The sequence below is a fragment of the Callithrix jacchus genome, chromosome 3 (assembly GCF_049354715.1).
Source record: "Callithrix jacchus isolate 240 chromosome 3, calJac240_pri, whole genome shotgun sequence".
Lineage (NCBI taxonomy): Eukaryota > Metazoa > Chordata > Mammalia > Primates > Cebidae > Callithrix > Callithrix jacchus.
In genome coordinates, this window is record NC_133504.1 from 2,763,087 (window position 1) to 2,786,373 (window position 23,287).

The window sequence follows — 23,287 nt, forward strand, 5'->3', positions numbered from 1 at the left end:
TGCTTCGCGAAGGTGGCCCACTGCATGGCTCCATCATTCTCAGGGATAGCTCACAGTTTATTATTACAGAACAGTATGTTTTTATAAGTACCAATTATATATGTCATTTATTAAATGCCATTAATTAATAATAGATACAGAATTCATACTAAGAGAAAATAATTTTCTTCCATTATTTAAAAAGTAAACCTCAGGATGAAATAGTGCCCATGCAGTCTTTGTTCATTTTTATTCTGTTTTAATCTCAGAAAACACAAACACATACCGTTACAAAAACAAATATTAAACACAGAACATCATGTAAGAAATACAACTATGGAAAAAAACTGCAGGATTGAGTAAGAGGAAAAATACAAGGCAGTGTACACATTTGGTGATGTGTATAAGGCATTGAATGCCAGTGGATCCTCAACCCTCAGTCAGTCTTTCCTAAAGGGCCGGGAAGACAGGAACACTCGATAAAAGGAAAAGGGGACAGTAGCTTGATCATTATTCATATTTATGAGAGGAAAACAGCTTTCTTAATTGCTATTTCGACAACTCTCTTTTTAAAATATTACACAAATTTTGCTATGTGACTGAAATAGCACATAAGGAAAATGCGATATATTTACTCCCCAAAAAGCCTGTCCCTATTTACCAAAGGTGTAAAGCAAGTTTACCATGAAAGGATGTGACTTCACCACAGTGCAAAGTGACCCTGTGATCTGTAAAGAGAAATGGGCATCATCAAGTGTTCTCTTAACTGTTGGTTCATCATACAGATGATGCGATTTGGGGTTTAACCAGGATCCCACCTTTAACAACCTTTCCCTTCATATAGGGATGTGGTGGAGGGGCGAAACTCTTATGAGGACACATCGACATTGCAACCTGTGACTTTCTACCTTAAGATGCATGTGGTATATTGATCATCAAGTGGTTTCTAAAACATCTGCCTCAGATAGAGGCTGAGAGGAAATACTTGGCTTCTGCTGCTCTGCAGGGACTTTAAATATCTGTTTGCATTTCAGTACAACAAATGTTCCTGTGATTTTCAGAATAGACACCCAGTTGTGGTTTCTCAATCTTATCTCTCCTCTAAGAAATTTGGATCCAGACTTGGAAGTGTGAAAGCGGACGATGCTGAAGGCAGTCCGGACGATCCTGCACGTCTTTAATTCACACTGCCTTTAGATGTCATTCTATTCAGAATCATCCAAAGCTCAATGGAATTGCTCCAGGAATACCTGGGATCTAGAAGTCTCTTTGAGCTGTACATGACTTACCTTCTGCTCCCCCATTTGTATTATTAATGTAACAATTTTTACCAGAAGGGTGATATTGGACTTTCCCAAAAATATTAGTATACATTATTTTAACCAAAACATTTCACAGTTCATTTCTTCTACCATTGATATCCAAATGCAAATATTTTATAATCTGGTGAAGTGACGTGTCCTTTTCTCACCGAAGGGAATTCCAAGACTCTCAGAAACTCAGTTTTAATGTGTAAAATTTGTCCTTGAAAATCCATTACAGATGCTAAAATGAAGGCTCTCCCCCTGGAGAAGACCCTCGAGGCCATCGTGTGGAGATGTTTCATCAGGGCCATACAATTTTTGAAGATTCCCCCTTGGGTTTTGGAGACAATTTCAATGTACCTACTGATGGATGACGGAGCAGTGTCTGGCCTAGTTAACTCTGGCAAAGATAACTCGCGCCTTAAGGATCCTTACTGAGGTACCTTTTCTTTTCCTGGATCCTGGCTTTGATTTATTAGATGATATTTCTGTACTATTGACTATAAATAGATATAATTTTTCATTAGAACTGAAATGTATCGTTTTTTTTCTGAAAATGTCCTGTTTATTATTAACCACAATTTGTAGCTAATGTGGTTTCTGCCTCTACCATCAATAGAGGAAACAGGGAGAGAAACCCTGATAATATGTATGAGAATGCAGTCCAGGTTGATATTAAGTTATTTAACATGTGTTCAAGAATTCCAGAGGCAACCAGCTTTTGAGAACCTAAATATCAGTCCTGTAATTAGATGAGAAAAGATGCTCTATGTGGATGGGAAAAAAAGTTAATTTTAAAAAATTATAGAGAGTGAAGAGATAATTTCATTTTTTAATCTCTCTGTACCTCAGTTGCTCATTTGTAAAAAAGCAATAAATAGTATCTCCCTCATAGGAGTATTCACAGAATTAATTTACGAAGTAATTTGTGAATTATTTTATACACATGAAATGTCTGGAGCATGGTAAGTAATCAAAATGTTAGCTCATATTACGATTGTTGTAGTCGTTATGCACTTTCTTTGCATTTGGAAGTTTCCAGATGTCTAAAAGATCGCATATTGAGGTAAGTGTCAATGCATAATCAGCTCTAACATCTCATCTTGGTGCTGGGCACTATGACACCGGTGACCAACGTTGAGACTCATTTCCAAAAACAAAGTACAGAAGAATGTCTACTGCCAATGTTATGGAACTGATCGTGAGTCCGCCCAGTAGATGCAGAAGAACCCAACACTGACATTGAGATCGCAGCGTGACAAAGGGAGGCATTTATTCCAGGGCGCCAGGTAAGGAGACTTGGGCCGTTCATGCCTAAGTCTCCAAGTGCCCAGGTGCTTACAGCTACAGGTTTTAAAGGCAGGGAGGCAGAGGTTACAAGCAACATCATCAATCAACTCACAAAAACTATACACTGATTTGATCTAAAAAGGCCGGACATCTCAAAGGGGAGGCCACAGGTCACTGGCCGATTCAAATGCTTTCTGGTCTGCAATTGGTTAAGAAGACAAAGCCATGTCTAAATATTTGGGATCCATGGAAAAGAATGTTAGCTCTGGCTATGGAGATGACTTCCTCCAGGCCACTGAGGAGAAAATTTAGAACAAAGAACAGTGGTCACAGTTCCCTCCTCAGCTCCCCCTTACCTGGGGTGTCTGTGCCAGCAGATCCATTTGGGGGGAGTTTGGGTTTCTTAAAAACAACTTGAATCTATGTTCAGATGTTTTCTTTAGTTCCTGTCGTGAACCAGATATCCCTCAACTTTACCTTCCTTGGCGATTGTTTGAAGCCAATTTTACTGTTAAAGTTGTTAAATGTTAATGATAAATATTGTTAAATAAATTGTTTAATAATAAAACAAACAATTTTATTGTTAAGTAAAATTACGTTATTGCCTATCAAGTTGCTCATTTACTTCTCAGGCCTGGACTTTCCTTTGAAGGCACTGAAGACTTTATTTTATTTCCACACTTGGGGGGTCTGCAGGTCCCTAAGAAGGGTCCCCCTTCTCTCATATTAATTGTAATAATTTCTTCGGTTAATAGACTTTTCTCTAAGGAATTTCAAACTTCAATTGTCAATTGCTCACTAAGTTCCTTCTTTACTGAGATGTCATCTGTGGGAAGAGAGCCTAGGGGGGCTGACAGCCATGTGGCCTCAGGAATGACCAGCGCTCCAGCAGGTGCCCCCTGTGTTTGCCCCCATGCAGTTGCTGAGTTAAATCAGGGGCAGCCTGAACAATTCAGAGAAATTCACAGCTAACACCCGACATGCAAGTGCCGTTGACCCCGCTTCATAACTGGCACTCATTACTGTGCCCCAGCAGAAGCTAATGAAATTTTCAGCCTCCGCAAATCATGGAAATAAGGTCTTTGGATTTGATTGTTTTTCCATTTTCATTCCATCCAAAAATATGGATACTGCATTGATGGATCCGGGGTAGAGGATATTTTTCATTACTCGAGGAAGTGTTGGGGACTTCGTTTTCTCATGTGCAAAATAGTAACAATCGTACTCTCCTTTTGCATTTTGTTCCAAACTTTGTGGAACTTGTAGAGTTTCTTGAGATTAGACTGTTAAATGAAGTTGTTACACCTTGAGTTACTGGGTTTGGTCCAATAGCTGAAAGTCATTGCTATTTGTCATGGTTTCAAACTTCATGTCCCATGTCCAAGTGTAGAGGCAGCCCCCACTGATGGCATTTATGAATGCAGTAAAAGGTGAGGCCTGCGGGAATATCTGTGACACGAAGCATGGGGACCTCTGACATCGCGTTCTCCCGACATCTTAAACAAATTTCTGTGCCCACTCCATGTCTTCTCAGCATCGATGGAATTGAATGAGTATCATGTCATTTGTTTTCTTTCATGGACTCCAAGGATAGGAAGCAGTTCTTATTTCAAACATAAATGGTATAATCTAAAGCACAAGACCACATTGAAACAAAGCATGTTTGTTGGCTGTGTCTTTGACATTTTTGCATTTACACCAGAAAACTTCAATTTGACAACTTTTAGGAGATTTTTGTGATTATGTGACAATCGACTACTTTGAATCCACAGTGAATGATGTTCCTCTCATGCTTTTTAAAGAGCAGCACATGTGTTTTAAATATTAAAACTTGATTAAATGAGATTATTTTAGCTGAGAAATGACTGATCAATAGGTATATAGAATAATAGGGTAACAGGTACAAAACTAATACATTTATTAATGCAATCTTCTTCTTATTTAAATAAAACAATTAGGCATTTTGATTATACAGTCATTTTTCGTACACATCATTTTCGGTTGGCTGTGGTGCCTGTAAGGTAGAGAAATGGATGAAACCGTGAAGACGAGGGAGCGGCTGAGGGAGGAGGCACAGACGACCTGTGACCTGTGCATCTTTGCACCTAAGCTTAGGTTAGATGCCGGTGGCTGCTGAGCATATGCCGGCTTCCTCCCCCTAACTCTATCTTGGTGCTTCATGTTCACTGCTTTTTACAAGCCAGTTGCTATACTATATCCTGGTCCTTTCCTGTTAGCCAAGTTTTCCTAGTGGCAGGTTGAAGAAACGGTGATCAGGGGTCTCGGAGTTCTCGTTTACTGGTGGCTCACGCCGGTAATCCCAGCACTTTGGGAGGCCAAGGCAGGCAGATCAGGAGGCCAGGAGTTCAAGACCAGCCTGGCCAACATGGTGAAACCCCATCTCTATTAAAATTACAAAAATCAGCCGCGTATGGTGGCACATACCTATAGTCCTAGCTATTTGGGAGGCTGAGGCAGGAGAATCATTTGAACCCAGGAGGTGGAGGTGGCAGTGAGCTGAGGTGGTGCCACTGCACTCCAGCCTGGGCAACAGAATGATATTCCGTCTCAAAAAAAAAAAAAGAAAGAAAAGTCTCATTAGGTAACTTCAAATTCCCCGGGCAATTCCCAGGGCAGCTGGAGGAAGCCAGAGTGAGTGGGGCTATTACTGTCCTTTCTGCTTCATGAGAACTCAGTGTCTACGCTGTGTGTCACACATCACTGGGAACAAGAAAGGCAGGCAGCTATAAATCCAAATAACTGTTTTCTTTTTACTCACTTTTAAATCACAGTAATTTGTTTAAAAAAAACTCGAAACAGTGCAACGATGTTCGGAACGAGATTATAACAAATGGCTGGGATTATTTTTCTAAAGAGGAGAATGAGTATTTTGGTATAAACTTCTCTTTAAAAATTAATAAGGTTTACATATATTATATATTATATATAAAATATATGTTATAAATAACATAGTATATAAAATATAAAATATACTATGCATTAATGTAGAATATGTGTTCCACTATATTATGTGTATTTTGTAGAGATGGGGTCTCACTATACTGTCCAGTTTTACCTTAAATCCCTCATCTCAAGTGATTCTTTTGCCTTGGCCTCCGTAAGTGCCCAGATTGTAGATGTGAGCCACAAACCTGGCCTATATTTTTGTCGTGTATTTTCCTTCCTCCTTTTGGAAATTTGGTGGTCATTTAGAGCTCTCACAAATTAATAAGCCTAGTGGTGATAGTAGAAATTCACATTTGCTTCAGTTATGGGACTTGAGGTGTCTAATAAAAGAAACCAGCAGGAAGGCAGTGGAGAGAGCTGAGGCAGCCAACACGGAAAGGGAAAAGGTCTCGGTCTTGAAGCGTCAATTAGGTTTAATGTTTTGAAATAAATGGACACTCTTAAAAAGATTAGCTTGATTTTAGTCACTCATTTAAATGTTGCTGCTCTGTGGTCTAAAGGCTTGGCAAAGGAAACAGTAACTCCGACCTTGGTTTGTAAATGCAACGCTCATACTGACTTTCCCCTGACGGAGCACCTGCCTCTGACTGCCCTAGTGCACCTCGCTGTTACCACTCACTCTCTTACGGGCTTCCACCACCCTTGCATGGAGCCGCCTGTCTTCCTGGAGTGAAAAAGGGTGTCAGCATATTACTTTGTAATTCTGGATCAGTCCACGAATCATGCGTTCATCGTTCATGTTTGTCTTTCTGTCTTTAAAAATGACGATTTAGTTTTGAACAACTTGTAGCTGTTTAACCACTGAACCTTTTAATTACTTGCACTGCTGACACAAGCAGAGCACTTGCCAAGCTGGGGGAAAAGGCCTGGTGCGTGAAAATGGAATTCAAACAGCAAATGATTGCACCTTTCCTGTTAGCTCTCCTGCCAAATCTATAGTGCAATAAGCAAGCCTGAGGCCAGCGTTTACAGCAGTTGAGGGCACCCAGTCCGTATGCAGTGAATAACAGGAGAACGGAATTGACAGAGTCAGCCCAACGTAGGAATATGTGTAGACAAGGATGAACAACAAAGCAGGGATCCATCTCCTCTCCCAGTGAAGAATTTCAATTGAATGAGCCTTTTTTTCTTTTTTCTTTTTTTTTTTTAATCTTTTATTGGATTTTAGGTTTTGGGGTACATGAGCAGAGCATGCAAGACAGTTGCGTAGGAACACACATAGCAGTGTGCTTTTCTTTCCTTCTCCCCTTCACCCACATTTGGCATTTCTCCCCAGGCTATCCCTCCCCACCTCCCCCTCCCACTGGCCCTCCCCTTTTCCCCCCAATAGACCCCAGTGTTTAGTACTCCCCTTTCTGTGTCCATGTGTTCTCATTTTTCATCACCCGCCTATGAGTGAGAATATGCGGTGTTTCATTTTCTGTTCTTGTGTCAGTTTGCTGAGGATGACGTTCTCCAGATTCATCCATGTCCCTACAAACGACACAAACTCATCATTTCTGATTGCTGCATAATATTCCATGGTGTATATGTGCCACATTTTTCCAACTGTGGGTCTGTCGCGGGTTTCCGTGTTTATGGAATGAATATTCAACATTCATGACTCATGCAGCCCTCATTAGTGAGATGATGGGTAGCCACTTAGCATACCTTATTCATTTTAGAAACACCACTTCATCTTTATTCTATGGATAAGCAACAGGTCCTCAAAAAATAATGAGTTTTGTCTCTGGTTTCAGGCATTCTTTGTTGAATACCTAATGTATGCGCCATACCGTTCTTGCATCATGTGCTTACATAATGTATTCCATTCATTTGACAAAGAAACGTGGCACCATCTCCCTAGTCAAAATCAGTGAGGAGCAGAAGCTTGGACTGTCGAGTGACAGAACAGCTAAGTAAGCAACGGTGTTAAGTGATGGTGGAGGATACAAGTGGGCAAGGGGACTTGGTGTCTCGTGGTGGTGTGGCAGCTCAGGCCACAGCTTGGAACTGAGCACACGCCCGACTCAGGGAACAATGAGGCTGGCCTCCTCCAGTAGAGCTGGTTGAGGGGTGCCACCAGCAACGTCATCCTGACTGCTTCGTCAATGAAAATATGGGGAAGAACATGTTTAAGTTTTGGAAAGTGACAGTGATGGAGAGAGGCTGCTCCCTCTCCTCAGCTCACCTTGAGTGGAGTGAAAAGAACCACGGAAAGATGGGGGTGCTGCACTGTCCTCCCTGCCCCTATGTCAGAGGATGGTCACGCAAACCTTGCTCCCCCATCAGATGGTGGAGGTGCAGAGTGACTCAAACGTGCGGGAGAGGAGAGGAGAGGGAAGAGAACACTGGCTTCTGTGGCAGCCTGCGTGCCTCTCCCGGTCAGCAGGAGCTGGTCCAGAGCTCGAAGCCCTGGGGTAGGTCACTGTGTCCACAGGTAATCACACAACAGGGAAAGTGCTTGCGAAGACAGAACACTATTTACAGTATTTACCGGGAAAAATAGTTTTTTCTTTATACTGAAATAATACGTATGTGCTCTGTTTTACATATGTTCTTTATATATACTGGGCATGCTTCCTATTTCACTTTAAGAACATTCTAGGCTGTGGGTTTTAAATCAAAGGTTTTTGTTTGTTAGTTTGTTACCAAGTTAAAGAAGGATTCTGCCTCTCTCCTCCTGGTATTGCCTCTTGTCATTATTTCTGTGTACTCAGGCTGTACTCACTAAAATCTAACTTTTAATACGACCCATCACGGAAAACAGCTTTGGCTGAACTCGGCAGTCACCGCCAGCTGGCAGTCTTTCTGTTCGGTTGGCTCCTCTGTGACCCTCATCATTTTCTGCTGTTGGCCGTCCTCCTTCGGGGACAGGGGGACGCCTCAGCCTCACCGTCCCCTCACCTTTCCACTGTCCTTCTCCACTTGCTCTGTAGGTTTATTTCTTCTTCTAGGCCACGTGCATTTGGAGTTCTGGAATGCTTGGCTTTGGGCTGTCTTTTCTCAAATTACTTCCTCTGCCTCTAGTCAGCCTGATCTCTGGTCCTGGCTTCAATTAACACCCAATGTAGATGGCTCAAAAGTGCGTTTTTTTTTTTCCTGCCCACATCTCTTTTAAACTCAAGATTGGGATTTTTTTTTTTTTTTTTAATTCTCCACTTACATCTTTTTCTTCTAATTTCTGAGACAATTCCTGGACTTTACCTTCTCGTTCTTCCACCAGTTTTTACCTGGATGATCCCAATAGGTTACCCTTATTTTCTTATTATTCTGAATTACAATATTCTGTCCTCATTTTACAAATGAGTATGAATTTGAGTTTATCCCATGAGTAGCATTTCAGATTTAGTGATGTCCTCTCCTATTCCCAAAATGAGCTTTTCTTCATTTCGTCTAATGGTTTTTGTTTTGTATTTTGCTTCAATTATTTTTGTTTCTTGACTCATATTTTTTGCCAGCTCTGGGTAAGGATGTGAAGCTTATAAACTAATTGCCAGCGAGTTTTCTTTTCTTTTCTTATTTTTTCTTTGAGATGGAGTTTCGCTGTTCTTTCCCAGGCTGGAGTGCAATGGCGTGATCTCGGCTCACCGCAGCCTCCGCCTCCTGGGTTCAGGCAATTCTCCTGCCTCAGCCTCCTGAGTAGCTGGGATTACAGGCACGTACCACCATGCCCAGCTAATTTTTTGTATTTTTAGTAGAGACGGGGTTTCACCATGTTGACCAGGATGGTCTCGATCTCTTGACCTAGTGATCCACCCGCCTCGGCCTCCCGAAGTGCTGGAATTACAGACGTGAGCCACCACGCCCTGCCGCCTGTGTTTTGATTGATTGGAAAAAGCAAAAGAAAAAAAAAATTGAGAAACGCTAACTTCTAACATTTGGAAAATCCTTGTCATTCTCTCCTCCTCAGCTCACCTTGGGGGAAGTGTACATATTTTTTGAAGGGTCCATGTTTTCTTTTATTTTGCAACTACAGAGCCGTTGTTTATTAAGACAATTTCCTTTTCAGTTCAGTGAATCTCCTGCAATTAAACCCATTTCCTCTGCGTTTATAAAACACTAACTCGTCCTCGTAGGTAAAGATTGTTTTTCTGGTGCCAGGCTGGCATCACTGTCTTCTTGCGGTGCTGGCTTTCTAGGCTTGGTGCTGGGGAAGGTCAGGTGTCCCTCTGCTTTCTGTCCTCACCACTGTTGATGTGGCAGGCGTGTTCTCAGAATTCAGATAGGGGTTGATATGAATGTTTCTTACTCAACACTCTGGTATTATATGGTATTTGTGGGCAGTTATGAAAACCAGTTCTTTAAAGTTGAAGGATTTCCTTCAGACTGTGTGACAGTATTTCTGATGTGAGGGACACAATTTATTCCTGAGCTTTAAAAATTTTTCCACAGCACGTTTCTCCCTGGGGGCCTCCCCCGTATCCAGGGTAAACGTTTTCATTGGCTTCCACCTTCCACCCTTGGATATGTTTGCTTATCAGTTTATATAAAATGTTTAATTGATTTTAAAAGCACATTTATGGTTCAAAAAATTTAAAAGTACACACAGAAGAGGTCAAAATATATGAAAACGAGAATTCTGTTTATTTTTTAATTTATGTATTGTATAGTTCAGCCTCTGTAGAAACTTGTGAGAATTTGAGTATTCCATTTTTTAAATAATTGTTACAAAATACGTTATTCACTCAACACAGGCTAATTACTTTTTTTTTAACACGGTATCCTTTTTCAAAAACAAGACTGTCTCATGCAATATATATGTTAAAAAACATATTAAAAAATTTAAAAAACAGTGCCAGGGACAATCTAAAAATAACTGAAGTTTTTGGCATGTGGCTTTCTTAGAATGTATCACTGACCTCATGTTCAGTGTTTTGTGTCACATAGCTATGTAGAACTCATCAGAGAAAGCCACAAAGGTTTCCATTTGTGAAACCTCCAGGAAATATTTGAGACACACATGATAGGACTGTGCCAGTGGCCATTCTCATACCTACCAACTTGCTCGTTTACTTGAGGCCACTGAGGCACAGCCTCTACTGTGTTCAATTGTTTTCTGAGAGGGGTGTATATAAGCGCATAGGGAAGCATCTCTGGAGGAATCAGCAACTATTCCATATGTACAATGTATCTTATATGTACATCTACATATAGAATGTATATGTATATTTGCATATGTACAAATGTTGACATATGAATATTCAATATATAATCAGAAAGCATTTGACTTTGATATAGATAGGTCAGTCAATAGACTGATAGAAAATTTGATGACTGGCTGTGTACGGCAGCTCACACCTGTAATCCTAGCACTCTGGGAGGCGGAGGCAGAGATGGGTGGATCCCCTGAGGTCAGGAGTTCGACACCAGCCTGGCCAACATGTTGAAACCCCATCTCTACTAAAATCTACAAAAATTAGCTGGGTGTGGTGGTGAGCACCTGTAATCTCAGCTCTTGGGAGGCTGAGGCAGGAGAATCACTTGAATCCAGGAGGTAGAGGTTGCAGTGAGCCAAGATTACACCATTGCACTCCAGCCTGGGTGAGAGAGCAAAACTCCATTGCAAAAAAAAAAAAGAAAGGAAGAGAAAAGAAAAGAAAATTTGGTGACTTTCGATGACCTCCCTTAGAAGCACATTTCAGGCAGCCTGATACTTTCTTAAACACTTTTTATTACGGAGCACTTTAAATATAGATGACGGCCCATGGAGTACTCTGTGGATCTGCATGTGCATTATCCAACTTTAACTCAGAGCCAGTCATGGGTTTTCACTATCATTTTCTACTCATGTGTCATATTAACGTAAATCCCAGAAACAGGACTTTGATAACTGTTTCAGTATGCTTCTCTAAAATACGAGAATTCATGTCTGACTTCTCTTAGTCTCTGTATACTCCTGATGATTTATCTGTCAGTGAATTGGAGCAGTTGTTTTAGAGTTTTGCACATTACGGTTAAGGCTGACTGCACTGCTGCGCTGGGAACACTGTCCTCTACTCAGCTTCTATACATTTGGAACGCTCGTACCTCTTTATTAGATGTGACTTAAGGAAATTTGGGGCTTTAAATGCTCAGCATTCTCTAGGTAAAGTTTTGTGAATATGGGGTCTAGGAGGCCCCTGAGAACGTATTGATTCACTTGTTTCATTTATTAATATATTCATCATTCCTTCAAACACTGTTTAGACTCTGTCCCCAAGTTTTTGTACATAAAATAATGAATTGGAATATTATGACTTTTGACTATTAAATACAAATTGGAATTACCAGTAGATTAAGAGATTTAATATAAAAATATTTGTTTTAACTTACATAGTTGTAATTAGTATATGCATAGATACTCATGATTAAATTGATGAGCCTAAACGTTGCACACCATCACGCTGTAATAATTCATGCAAAGTATTAGTCTGAAAGTATTTGACTATGACGGGCTTTGTCCGAGCAAACTTCTGTCACAGTCGGTCTAGAACCACAGATAATGCCTCCCCTGGACTCATAAAATGGCACTGCCTCTCCGTCGCTACTGTTTTCATGGCAGCTTTTAATAAATACCATCTATTATAATGTTACTAAGCAGAGCTACCCTCTCTGAGGCTTGCTGAGGCTTTTTGTCACCTTCGAGAGCAGGTTCATGAGTAGGTTAGGAATGGGAGGAAGATACCACCTATACTCATTGTAAGATTAAAATAAGTTTCTGACTTACTTAGCCAAGAGTACAGAAACTTTCCTTAAGTGAAACTGTTACTGGTAGAGGGTGTCCAGGTTCTTGACATTTTGAACAAAGAGTTGGACAAAGTGCTGAAACCAATCAGGGAAACAATGAAGCAACAAAAGCAGAGATTTATTGAAAACAAAAGCACACTACGCAGCGTGGGAGGGGCCCCAGCAGGCAGCTCAGGGCACATACAGCATTCCCTGGAGGTTAAATACCCTCTAGAGGTTTCCCACTGGTTACTTGGTGTGCGCCCTCTGTAATGAACAAGCTGGGTGGTTACAAAGTTATTTTCCTGGTGTACACCCTATGCAGTGAAGAAGATGTCTCCTGTCATGGCTGAAGTAGAGTTTCCGAGTTATTCACTTGGTCATAGTTTGACATAATTCTAGGAATTGCTTAGGTTACTGGCCCCCAGACCCTATTCTCCTGCCTCAAAACAATCATACAAGGTAGAAGTGAATAAAGCGTTTGTGAGAGAACTGTTGTTTTGGTGTCAGCTTGGCACTGGCATTCCCTTGTGCACGTGGGAAACAGCTGCTCTCCACGCAGGTAGCCACAGTAACGCTCCGTATCAGCACGCACTCACCAATGGTGGCCTTTCCTGCACTGTGGGCCAACCACAGCATTAGCAGACCCGTTTCTACTGCTGGAGAGAACCTGAGGTTACAGACCAGCTGTTTCTGAACACTGTCTTTGTCCTCTGACTTCCACCATCCCCCAAATCCCATCTTCCCTTGAACAACCACCTTTGACTGGAAACCTCTCATCTGAGTGAATTTGGTCCTAGGATCAATGACCAAAATTTTAAGTTTATTTTCCCATACTATGTGAGCCACGTATGGATTCTAATGCAGGCGTAATGCCAGCCAGGTATGTATTCTAATGTAGGCGCAATATCAGCCACATATGGATTCTAATGCAGGCGTAATGTCAGCCACGTATGGATTCTAATGGAAGTGTAATGTCAGCCACGTATGGATTCTAATGCAGGTGTAATCTCAGCCACATATGGATTCTAATATAGGCGCAATATCAGCCACATATGGATTCTAATGCAGGCGTAATGTCAGCCACATATGGATTCTAATATAAGTGCAATATTAGCCACATATGGATTCTAATGGAGGTGTAATGTCAGCCATGTATGGATTCTAATATAGGTGCATTATCAGCCATGGATGGATTCTAATGCAGGTATAATGTCAGCCACATATGGATTCTAATGCAGGCGTAATGTCAGCCACGTATGGATTCCAATGCACGTGTAATGTCAACCACGTATGGATTCTAATGCAGGCGTAATGTCAGCCAGGTATGGATTCTAATGCACGTGTAATGTCAGCCACGTATGGATTCTAATGCACGTGTAATGTCAGCCACATATGGATTCTAATATAGGCGCAATATCAGCCACATATGGATTCTAATGCAGGCGTAATGTCAGCCACGTATGGATTCTAATGCAAGCGTAATGTCAGCCACGTATGGATTCTAATGCAAGCGTAATGTCAGCCACGTATGGATTCTAATGCATGTGTAATGTCAGCCACATATGGATTCTAATGCACGTGTAATGTCAGCCACATATGGATTCTAATGCAGGCGTAATATCAGCCACATATGGATTCTAATGCACGTGTAATGTCAGCCACGTATGGATTCTAATGCATGTGTAATGTCAGCCACATATGGATTCTAATGCACGTGTAATGTCAGCCACGTATGGATTCTAATGCATGTGTAATGTCAGCCACATATGGATTCTAATGCAGGCGTAATATCAACCATGTATGGATTCTAATGCACGTATGGATTCTAATGCACGGGTAATGATTCTGCTTATTTGTTCTACCTCTCATTACTGTTCCACTCTCTGGAGATCCCTAGTCACAGAAAAATGCACATGCACACACACACACACACACAGACAAAAATAGAAGAAGAAATAAGATAATTAGGTAGATTGTTAAATCCATCTTTCTGTGTTTACTTCTAAACAACGTGCCTCCTCATTTATCTTCTGAACAAAAGTATTTCTTTAGGGAAAAGCATGACTACGAAAACAAAATGACCCAATATTCTCAATGATTTTTACAATGCTGTCTTCAAAAATCTTGTATACAAATATTAAAAATCCATACAATGTCTTTATACTAGGCATCCCTAGATGATTTCACTATGATAACACAGAGAATACGGTGTCATTAGAGTTATTTTTGCAAAACTACTAGAATATCCCTAATAGGGGCTTTTTTGCATTTATCTGGTATTTGAAGTCAGAGGCCAACAATGACTTGCTCTGAAATTAAACCTGGGTTTGAATCTTGCTTTCACCATTTAATTTATGAGCAGCGTATCCTTGGGGGGAAAAAACTTTGTCTATATAAGTTTCTTTCATAAAATTTAGATACTGACAATTTTATCTGCCTCCAAAGCTCTTATGGTATTAATTGAAAAGACGCATGTAGAGAAAGCACATGTCACACACCACCTTTTCAATAATGTCAGTTTCTTGTCATTGTTATCTTGTACCCCACAGGTGACTAATCAGTTCATTATTGCCAGAATGCTTTTTTAAACAATGCTCTAATTCTAGAGAGTAGAACATAGATATTTTCCAGAAACATCCATTTGAAAATGTGCCATTTCTCACGTCAAGTGTCTTCCCTTCTCAGGGAACATCCAATAGTAGTGAAATAAAAATACATTCCAGGCCTCATAAAACAGAAATCAGATGAAAATATAGTATCCACATTCATTTTTTAACCAAAAAAGAGTACAGAAATATTAGTGGTTGTTCTTTTACTCTCACATCTATCAACTGTGTGTATTGAGAGACAGTGTACGTACACACATACAACCGTGTCTGTATAGCCACATCTATTTTTAGCATATTTTAGTTCCTCCCCTTTGTGCAGCACTAACCAGGATACAGATTATTGCACTCGAAGAGAAACTGCTATGCTACTTATATAGTAGAAATTCAACCCTCAATTTTCATTGATTATTGCTTTTTCCTGTAGTAGTGATCTTCAGCGATTTTTAATGAATTGTCTATGTTTAGCTATTTTTCTAATGTACACTGTGGGGTATTTGCTTAGCCTGTGTCTCATTTTAAAAATATTGTCCGCAGTCTGGAATTCTTTCTAAAGAGGTGAGCCTAGGCAGAGAGGAATGTGCTGTTTGACCTGGCCTCCCTAACTTTAGCAGTTTGACCCGCGACGGAGTCTTGTCTCAAGGTAAACTCACCCAGGGGCTGAGCTGTTTAAATATTTTCTTTGGAAAATTTGAGCAAAAAGACTCAGAAAAAGTTATTAAGTATTGGTGAGTGTGAAACTAACATAGAGCTGGCAGCAAAGCAAGTCAAAATCACATGAAACGGAAATCACGAAGCAGAAGGAAGCCATTAGTAAAGAGAAGACGGCATCGTGTCCTGAAAAAGAAATAAAAAAAGAAAAAGAAGGGGGAGCTCGGGAGCGGAGCGGCAGTCAGGTGCCTCTGGCGGCTGTGATGAGCTGTGCCCTGTCCTGGGAGCTCTGGGGAAGCTCCTTGTTGTGAGCCACGTTGACCCATTTGCAGCTCCTGTTTCTAGATTTCCCTGGCTGAAGAGTGTCTTGTCTTGGAAGGCTAAGACTTCTCTCATTACATGCATTTCTTTCTAATGTCCTCCTTCTCTAACTACATACAGTTTAATTGTGTTATGTTATAAAGCTGTAAGTAATAAGATTGAACAACTACAAGGCAAATGAGTTGCAGAAAGTATATACTTGGAAAAGGAAAATGCATTCTTATGTAGAATATGTTGACATAACAAGCAACTGAGATACAAGTGTGCACGACTGTGGAGCTCCACTGTTGGGCCACAGGTGGGTGTCAGGAGATGCTGAAAATCACTGGCCCATTCATAGGTCATATCGTTTCGTGTGGTTTAATATTTTAAAATGTGGACTCTTTGAATACAAACAATTTTACTCAGAAGTGCTCTAGCCCATAATGATGTCATTATAATCGTAGCAGCCGTGAGAAGTCCCAGGTGTAAACTCTTACAGTGAACTAACACAACCTGGGGCGATTTCACTTGATTCTTATGACACTTTTGTAGTATAAGGCAAAGGCCACAGCCAGCTTATTGAATAGGATTATTAATTGACTTTGAGTGTAAATAGCGGACAATTCTAATTGAATTACATTTGTCTCAGAAAGTGTGTGTAATACTATACATTTGCTGTCTACCTTAAGCTACTCCCAACACCATCTTTTATTCATATATATATATATATATATATACATATTTTTTTTTTTTTTTTGAGACAGAGTCTAGCTCCCTTACCCAGGCTGAATTGCAGTGGTATGATCTGGGCTCACTGCAACTTCCACCTTCTGGGTTCATACAATTCTCCTGCCTCAGCCTCCCAAGCAGCTAGGATTACAGGTGCCTGCCACCAGGTAATTTGTGTATTTTTGTAGAGATGGAGTTTCACCATGTTGGCCGAGCTGGTCTCTAACTCCTGACCTCAAGTAATCTGCCCGCCTTGGCCCCCATAAAGTGCTGGGATTACAGGCGTGAGTCATCCTGCCCAGCCCCAGCACCATTTTTAATAGCAGAATTTCATACTAGACACTTTCCTAATATTATTTTATCTATGTGAGCATGGTTTGATCTCTAATGGACTTCAAAAAAGACTCTAATGTTCATTTATGATTTTATAATTATGATAAACTACCAGAAACTCGATGCTTCCAGATGATGCAAAAAAAATGTAGTTCAAACAACCTTTTGGAGAAAAGATGCGCCGTATCGAGTTTGTGATTGAAGACAGTGTGTGGGGTGACACACGTGGAGACAGAGGATGGGGTGACACGTGTGACGGACTTCTCTGTGCTGTGAGCATCAGCGCATGACACCTGCGAGTGTCATTGCAGCTGCGTTTGCTACTGCGCGTGCCGGATCCCGTCACCAGACACCCTTCCAGATGGGGAGCTCTTATCGAAGGTAAACTGATGGTACCGAGGAGGCCTGGCACAGAAAGAGGAAGCCAAAGAGACTAGGCGAATCAGAAAACGTATGCGGTAAAGATCTGAGATTAAGTGGTCATTGGGAAATACGAAAATATGGCCGTTTCCGACTGCTGGTCTTTTTCTAATGTTGACGATGTGCCAGAATTCTTTTTTGTGAGATTTATTTGACAAATGCCACCGTTGATTTGAGAACGAATTAACACTTGATGCTCAGGGCTGGGAAAAGTACGTCATTTACGTGTCTTTATGCCTGGATTTTAGCTATGTGGTTTTAATTTAAAAATCCTCTAAGTTAGGTACAGCAAACCACCATGGCTCATGTATACCTCTGTAACAAACCTGCGTATTCTGCACATGTATCTCAGAACTTAAAGTAAAATTTAAAAAGAGATTATATATAACGGTGTCAAAAAAAATCCTCTAAGTTAATTCTTTCCTTAAAGAAACCAAAAGTTCAAAAACCAAAGTAACTCTAATGCAAAAAATAAGCTTTAATATAAAACATTTTTAGTTGTGCTGTTACATGAGAATTTATATTTTCCTAAAAATGAATGTTTTAGGTGTTGTAACAGTTAAGAGGAAAAGATATATTGTCATTGTTACTTGATTAGTTCTCCTGAGTCACTGTAACGATATGTCAATAATTGACTGAAATATTCCGTTATGTCTTCCACCTTGGCACCGTTGACGCGGTTTATGAGGCACGAGAAAATGTTTAAGAACAGTTATTCCTAAACATTTCACTGTGCCTGAGTCTGAAATATTAAAACCCACGAGAGAAGCAAATTTATTATTACTGTTGTAACCGTTGTAAGTACGATAGTGGGTTTTTCAGGGGTTTATGGCCCTATAATCAGTTCTTATTGATAGAGGAATTATGAATCATCAGAAGTCAATACACAGATTTATTTCCCTTATTTGACACCATATCTATAAACATTAGCGTGTTAAAGGAGTTTTTAACAGCAACACCAAGAGTAAATGTGTATATTGACTTAGGGGAATGTGTTTAGCGTCCAAGCAGGGTAATTAAAATAGAATAGTAAGACTTAATGTCTCTTCCTTTTCTTCCACTTGTCTACCTGATGATTCATTCATTTTACCATTTTTAGTATGAGAATCTCATTTTTAGCATGATATGATTTAGAAATATCAAATATAATCCTACTATCATAAAAGAAAATACAGTGAGATTGACAGGGTGTAAAATTGCACTCGCGTGCAACTACATTTCAGATGTGGCAGATTTGAGAACTCTGAATCTGCTGCCTGTTTGCTGAAAAACGATGTTCAGGGTGGCCCAGGGTGCCACCGATGACATTAAAAGGCAGTCATCGGTGCCCTGTCACTTTAACTCACCCACAGGGTCATATCGGAATCATGTCTTATGCTATTATTTCTCCTATGATGATACCCACCTTACACCTATTAAGAGCATGGAAAATCAGGGGGGCTGTGTCAAGCGTGTTTACCCTTTAGGCAAACAAGTGGCTTGGAGCTCCGTGGTTCTGAGGCAGAAGTTTTAGGCTGGTGCTGCGAGCCAGCTCTTTTTCCCAACAGACCACACTGATAGAACGCTGTGTGAAGGACAGCTGAGGCCAAATGGGAAATACCTCAACAGCTGTCAGTCAGAACGGGATCACCTTTAAACTCTAGATCTGGGAACAATACGACTACCATCTCCTGTTTGGAATAGCGATATTTTGACTAAGATTTTTTTAAAATTCTGGGCTAAGGGATGTACTTAATAATTTAAGAAAAATTACTTGTGAATGAATATAAAGAAATTAAGGAAGACTGAACTGAATTGAAAGAAGACACATAAAGATTCTTGTTATATTATTAAATATATACATTATATACAGTAAATATACATTTACTATATATTTATTTACTATAAATATATACTATATAATATATATTCATTATATGTAGTATGTATATATCATATATACCATATATATACTCTATGTAGAGAGAGGGAGTATATCTGTGTGTATGTATATTTATGGGCTGGATTAAAATGTTCTCCTGAAATTACAAATAGTATATTCCTCCGTGTTGAATTTGAACTTCTGAACAACATGGTCATGTTTATTTTATTTAAACACAAACCATTTGTGATGGAGATTCCAAGGAGAACACTAACAAACAATCATTAAATATCCCTTTCCTTGCTTCTCAAAACATGCAGCCAGCAAAATGAGTAGAATCCTCGCTTCTCATTGCTGTGAGTTGACGGTACACAGAGCAGTGAGCTAATCATTTGCTTTCTCAGGGGTGTGTGTGTTATCAGACGCCATCCACAGGGAGAAGAAAGATTCCTGTTTTTCATAACAACTTACGGAACTGGGTAATGCTTTGCATGTGTGGACATTTCTACTGTTTTGTTCTGCATTTTTTTCCTTTTTAATTAAAAAAAAACTGTGATAGTTGTTATTCCTCACATCGGTCAAAAAGAGAGAAAGCGATAAAACTTTCATGAACTCATGAAAGTTTTACAGGCACTGCAGTGCCTGGAGAAATCGTGGCTGCTCTAATTCCCTGCAGCAGGTCCTGTTCGGTGCCATCTTATTCATTGTGGGATGAGGGACTGGGGATGAGGATTGGGAAGGGACAGAGGAGATGCCAACGTCCTGTGCTGAAATGCCCCTGGGACAGAATTAAAGGTCCTCAGAGCAAGCTTCTGTGCTGCCATGCGTCACTTCACACAGTCTGAGAAAGCAGGCTGCGGGAGTATCAGCAGGGGCACATCATACAGGAACGTTTAGTGTTAACTAGACTAAGGGTTTGCAGTATTTTCAGATCAACATTAAACTTTTTATAATCATGGCTCTTAATTTGCTCTTTCAAAATAATTTCGCTTATGTTACGTTTAGCTAATCTTTTGTGACCTTTGAGTGTCCCTGACTGCATCGTACATCCGGTAACTTCCACCAAGAAATTCAGATTTGTTGTTTTTTGTTTGTTCGTTTTTTGTTTTGTTGCTTTTTGTGTGTGTGCGTGACAGAGTCTCACTCTCACCCAGGCTGGAGTGCAGTGGCAAGATCTCGGCTCACTGCAACCTCTGCCTCCCAGGTCCAAACAATTCTCCTGCCTCAGCCTCCCAAGTCGCTGGGACTACAGGCACGTACCACCATGCCCAGCTAATTTCTTTTTTGTATTTTTAGTGGAGACAGGGCTTCACTGTGTTAGCCAGGACGGTCTCGATCTCCTGACCTCATGATCCGCCCACCTCGGCCTCCCAAAGTGCTGGGATTACAGGCGTGAGCCACTGCTCCCAGCCCTGTTGTTAAGAGATAAGGTCTTGCTCTGTCACCCAGGCTGGAGTGTGGTGGTGCGACCAGAGCTCACCGAAGCCTCAAACTCCTGGGCTCAAGCAGTCCTCTCACGTCAGCCTGCTGAGTAGCAGGGCTACAGGCATATATCACCACAACTGGCTGTTGTGACTTATTTTTAACAATGTAGACGTGGACCCAAATATTATAGAAAAGTGTCTGTGTTTTGCTTGTTTCTAAACCTTACTGCTGAATACACACTTTGAATGATAATGAGAAGTCATAGAAAAAGAAAGGCATAAATGACTGTTGGAATAAATGACCTATACCTCTCTTACCCGTCCACAGTGACATGTGATTCACACAGCAAAGGGAGGTACGCGTAACAGAATCACCCTGATAGCTGAGGAACATTTACCAATTTAAAATAATGAATTTAATGGGACCATGCAGATGGGCGGGTGCAGAGACCATGGCAGCGTCTAGGGGTGGGTGTCTGTGACTCCCAAGGCACAATGGGCGTGTGTTACATTGTACTCTCTCAGCTTTGCCTTCTGCAAATGGCTTGTGTTGATCAGCCTCTTGTTGCAAGGGCAGGGGGCCAGTGAAGTTGAAGGTGGAGTGCAAGGTTTTAATGAATGGCGGAGGTGGTTCTTAGTGAGATGGGTGGGAAGCTGGAAAGAAGGATGGAGTGGGAAGGTGCTCTCCCTGGAGTTGGGCCACCCAGTGGCCGGACTCTCCTCTGCCTGCCCTGGTCAAACTCCCCTCGATGTCTGCGTCATTCTGCTGTCACTGGTCTGCTGGTGTCCTCTGGTGTGTTTGTCTGCTCCTCTCGACATTTAGCTGCTTGTGTGTGGGTCTTAGGTTTGTATGGGCACAGGACAGGGTGGTGTGACAGGCCAGAGTGGTCCTGGAAAATGCAACATTTGGGTATGAAAACAGCAGTGCCTGTTCTCACTTAGGTCCATGGGCACAGGCCCCAGTTTGGACCCCTTACCAAGCAACCCACGCTGCTCTACCCAGCAGTTCCCTGCCCCCTGCCTGGATCACTATGCCTGCCAATATCTTTCTTTAAAATTTGAGATGGAATCTTTCTCTGTCACCCAGGCTGGAGTGCAGTGGCACAATCTCAGCTCACTGCAACCACCGCCTTGTGGGTTCAGGCGATTCTCCTGCCTCAGCCTCCTGAGTGGCTGGGACTACAGGCAGGCGTCACCAAGCCTGGGTAATTTTGTATTTTTAGTATAGACAGCGTTTTTCCATGTTGGCCAAGCTGACTAATCTTCAAAAACCTGCTGGAAAACAGACAAAAAAAACACACAAAAGCAAACAATAGAAAACAAAACAAAACCCAGAGTTATTCTGACTGAGTAGAAAAAAAAATACACCTCTAATCAACAGAAGTAAATACACAAAGATTGATATTTTAAAATGTCATCTCATTAAGCAGCATAAGCCCAATTGGGCCCAGGCTCGCAGACCCTTTACCTGCTCCAGGTGCCGTCTGTGACATGAAGCCTCACTCAGGACTATCGAATCACCACGATTCTGGGCATCATCAAACATCCTGACTTGGTTTCGCTGAGCTATAAACTGACCTCTCTGCTTCTCAGATGTCCACACCCTTCCGTGTTGCTGTGCCATGAATTGTCTGTGTTTCTGCTTTGTCTTTGGCACGTGATATGTGAAGCTTTCCACCGAGGTGTCCCTGGCTGCAGCCCTCACACTCCAGCACAGCTGATGGCTTTCATATATTACCACACACTACCATGGCACACAGCTGGTTTCTGCTGCCAGCCTGCACTGCCTTCAGCCATGGGCAGCTGAGTGGGGCTGCCTACAGTCCACTCAGATGCTGTACTCCCCTTTATTTCCCTCCATTGACTGCTCCCACAAGTCGTCTTATAGAGAGATGAGTCACTCTCAGTTTTCTGGAGTCTCCACTTTCAACCAGGAATATTGAATTAATACTAATGTTATGATCTTCCCTCCTCCCTTTTTTACATTGAGAGATTCTGTTTTAAAGACATCAAGTTTTATTTATAGTCCCTTTTTTGGAATGACAGCGATAACTATCTGGGTCCCTCTCTTAATTTCTCCCACTTTCCGTGTAGAAAGAGGTGGTCAATCTTGTGTCTGGAGATAAGGGTTGAGAATTCTTTAGGTCAGAACATGCCCACTGCCGTGGGGAATGGGATCCAATGCTTACTGGAGATAGCTAAGAAGAGACAGATAGCAGAGTTGTGGGTGGGAGAATGTAAATGTCTTCTTTTGATTACTTCGTTCATAGAAATAAACTAGAAAAATGGTCAGCTCAGGGTAAGGATGGGGAAGGAGATGTTTGAAGTTTGAAGAGAGGAAAGTTGAAACTGAGTATCTCAGAAGATGGGATGGCGAACAGAGCAAGGCAGTGTGTATTATATAAAGCATTAAGGACTCACTTCATGTCTGTGACTGTGAACAGAGCAGACCAGTCAACATGGTTCTGTGATTTTTCTCTTGCCAAGTTTATTTGACTTGAGCTACCAATTAAGCATGAAGAGATTAGAATTATATGAACGTAAAGTTTTTGCCAGTCAGGTATACCTGGGGAGAAGAAAGGTGAGAGAGTTGAGGACAAAGGCAAAGAGGTGATTATATTTGTGTATTTGTGTATTACATTGGGTGCATGGTAGACTTTGAAAAGATAATATGGTAAGAAGTTAGGAAATCAGAATGTGAGGGGAATCCTAGATTTTTTAAAATTTAAT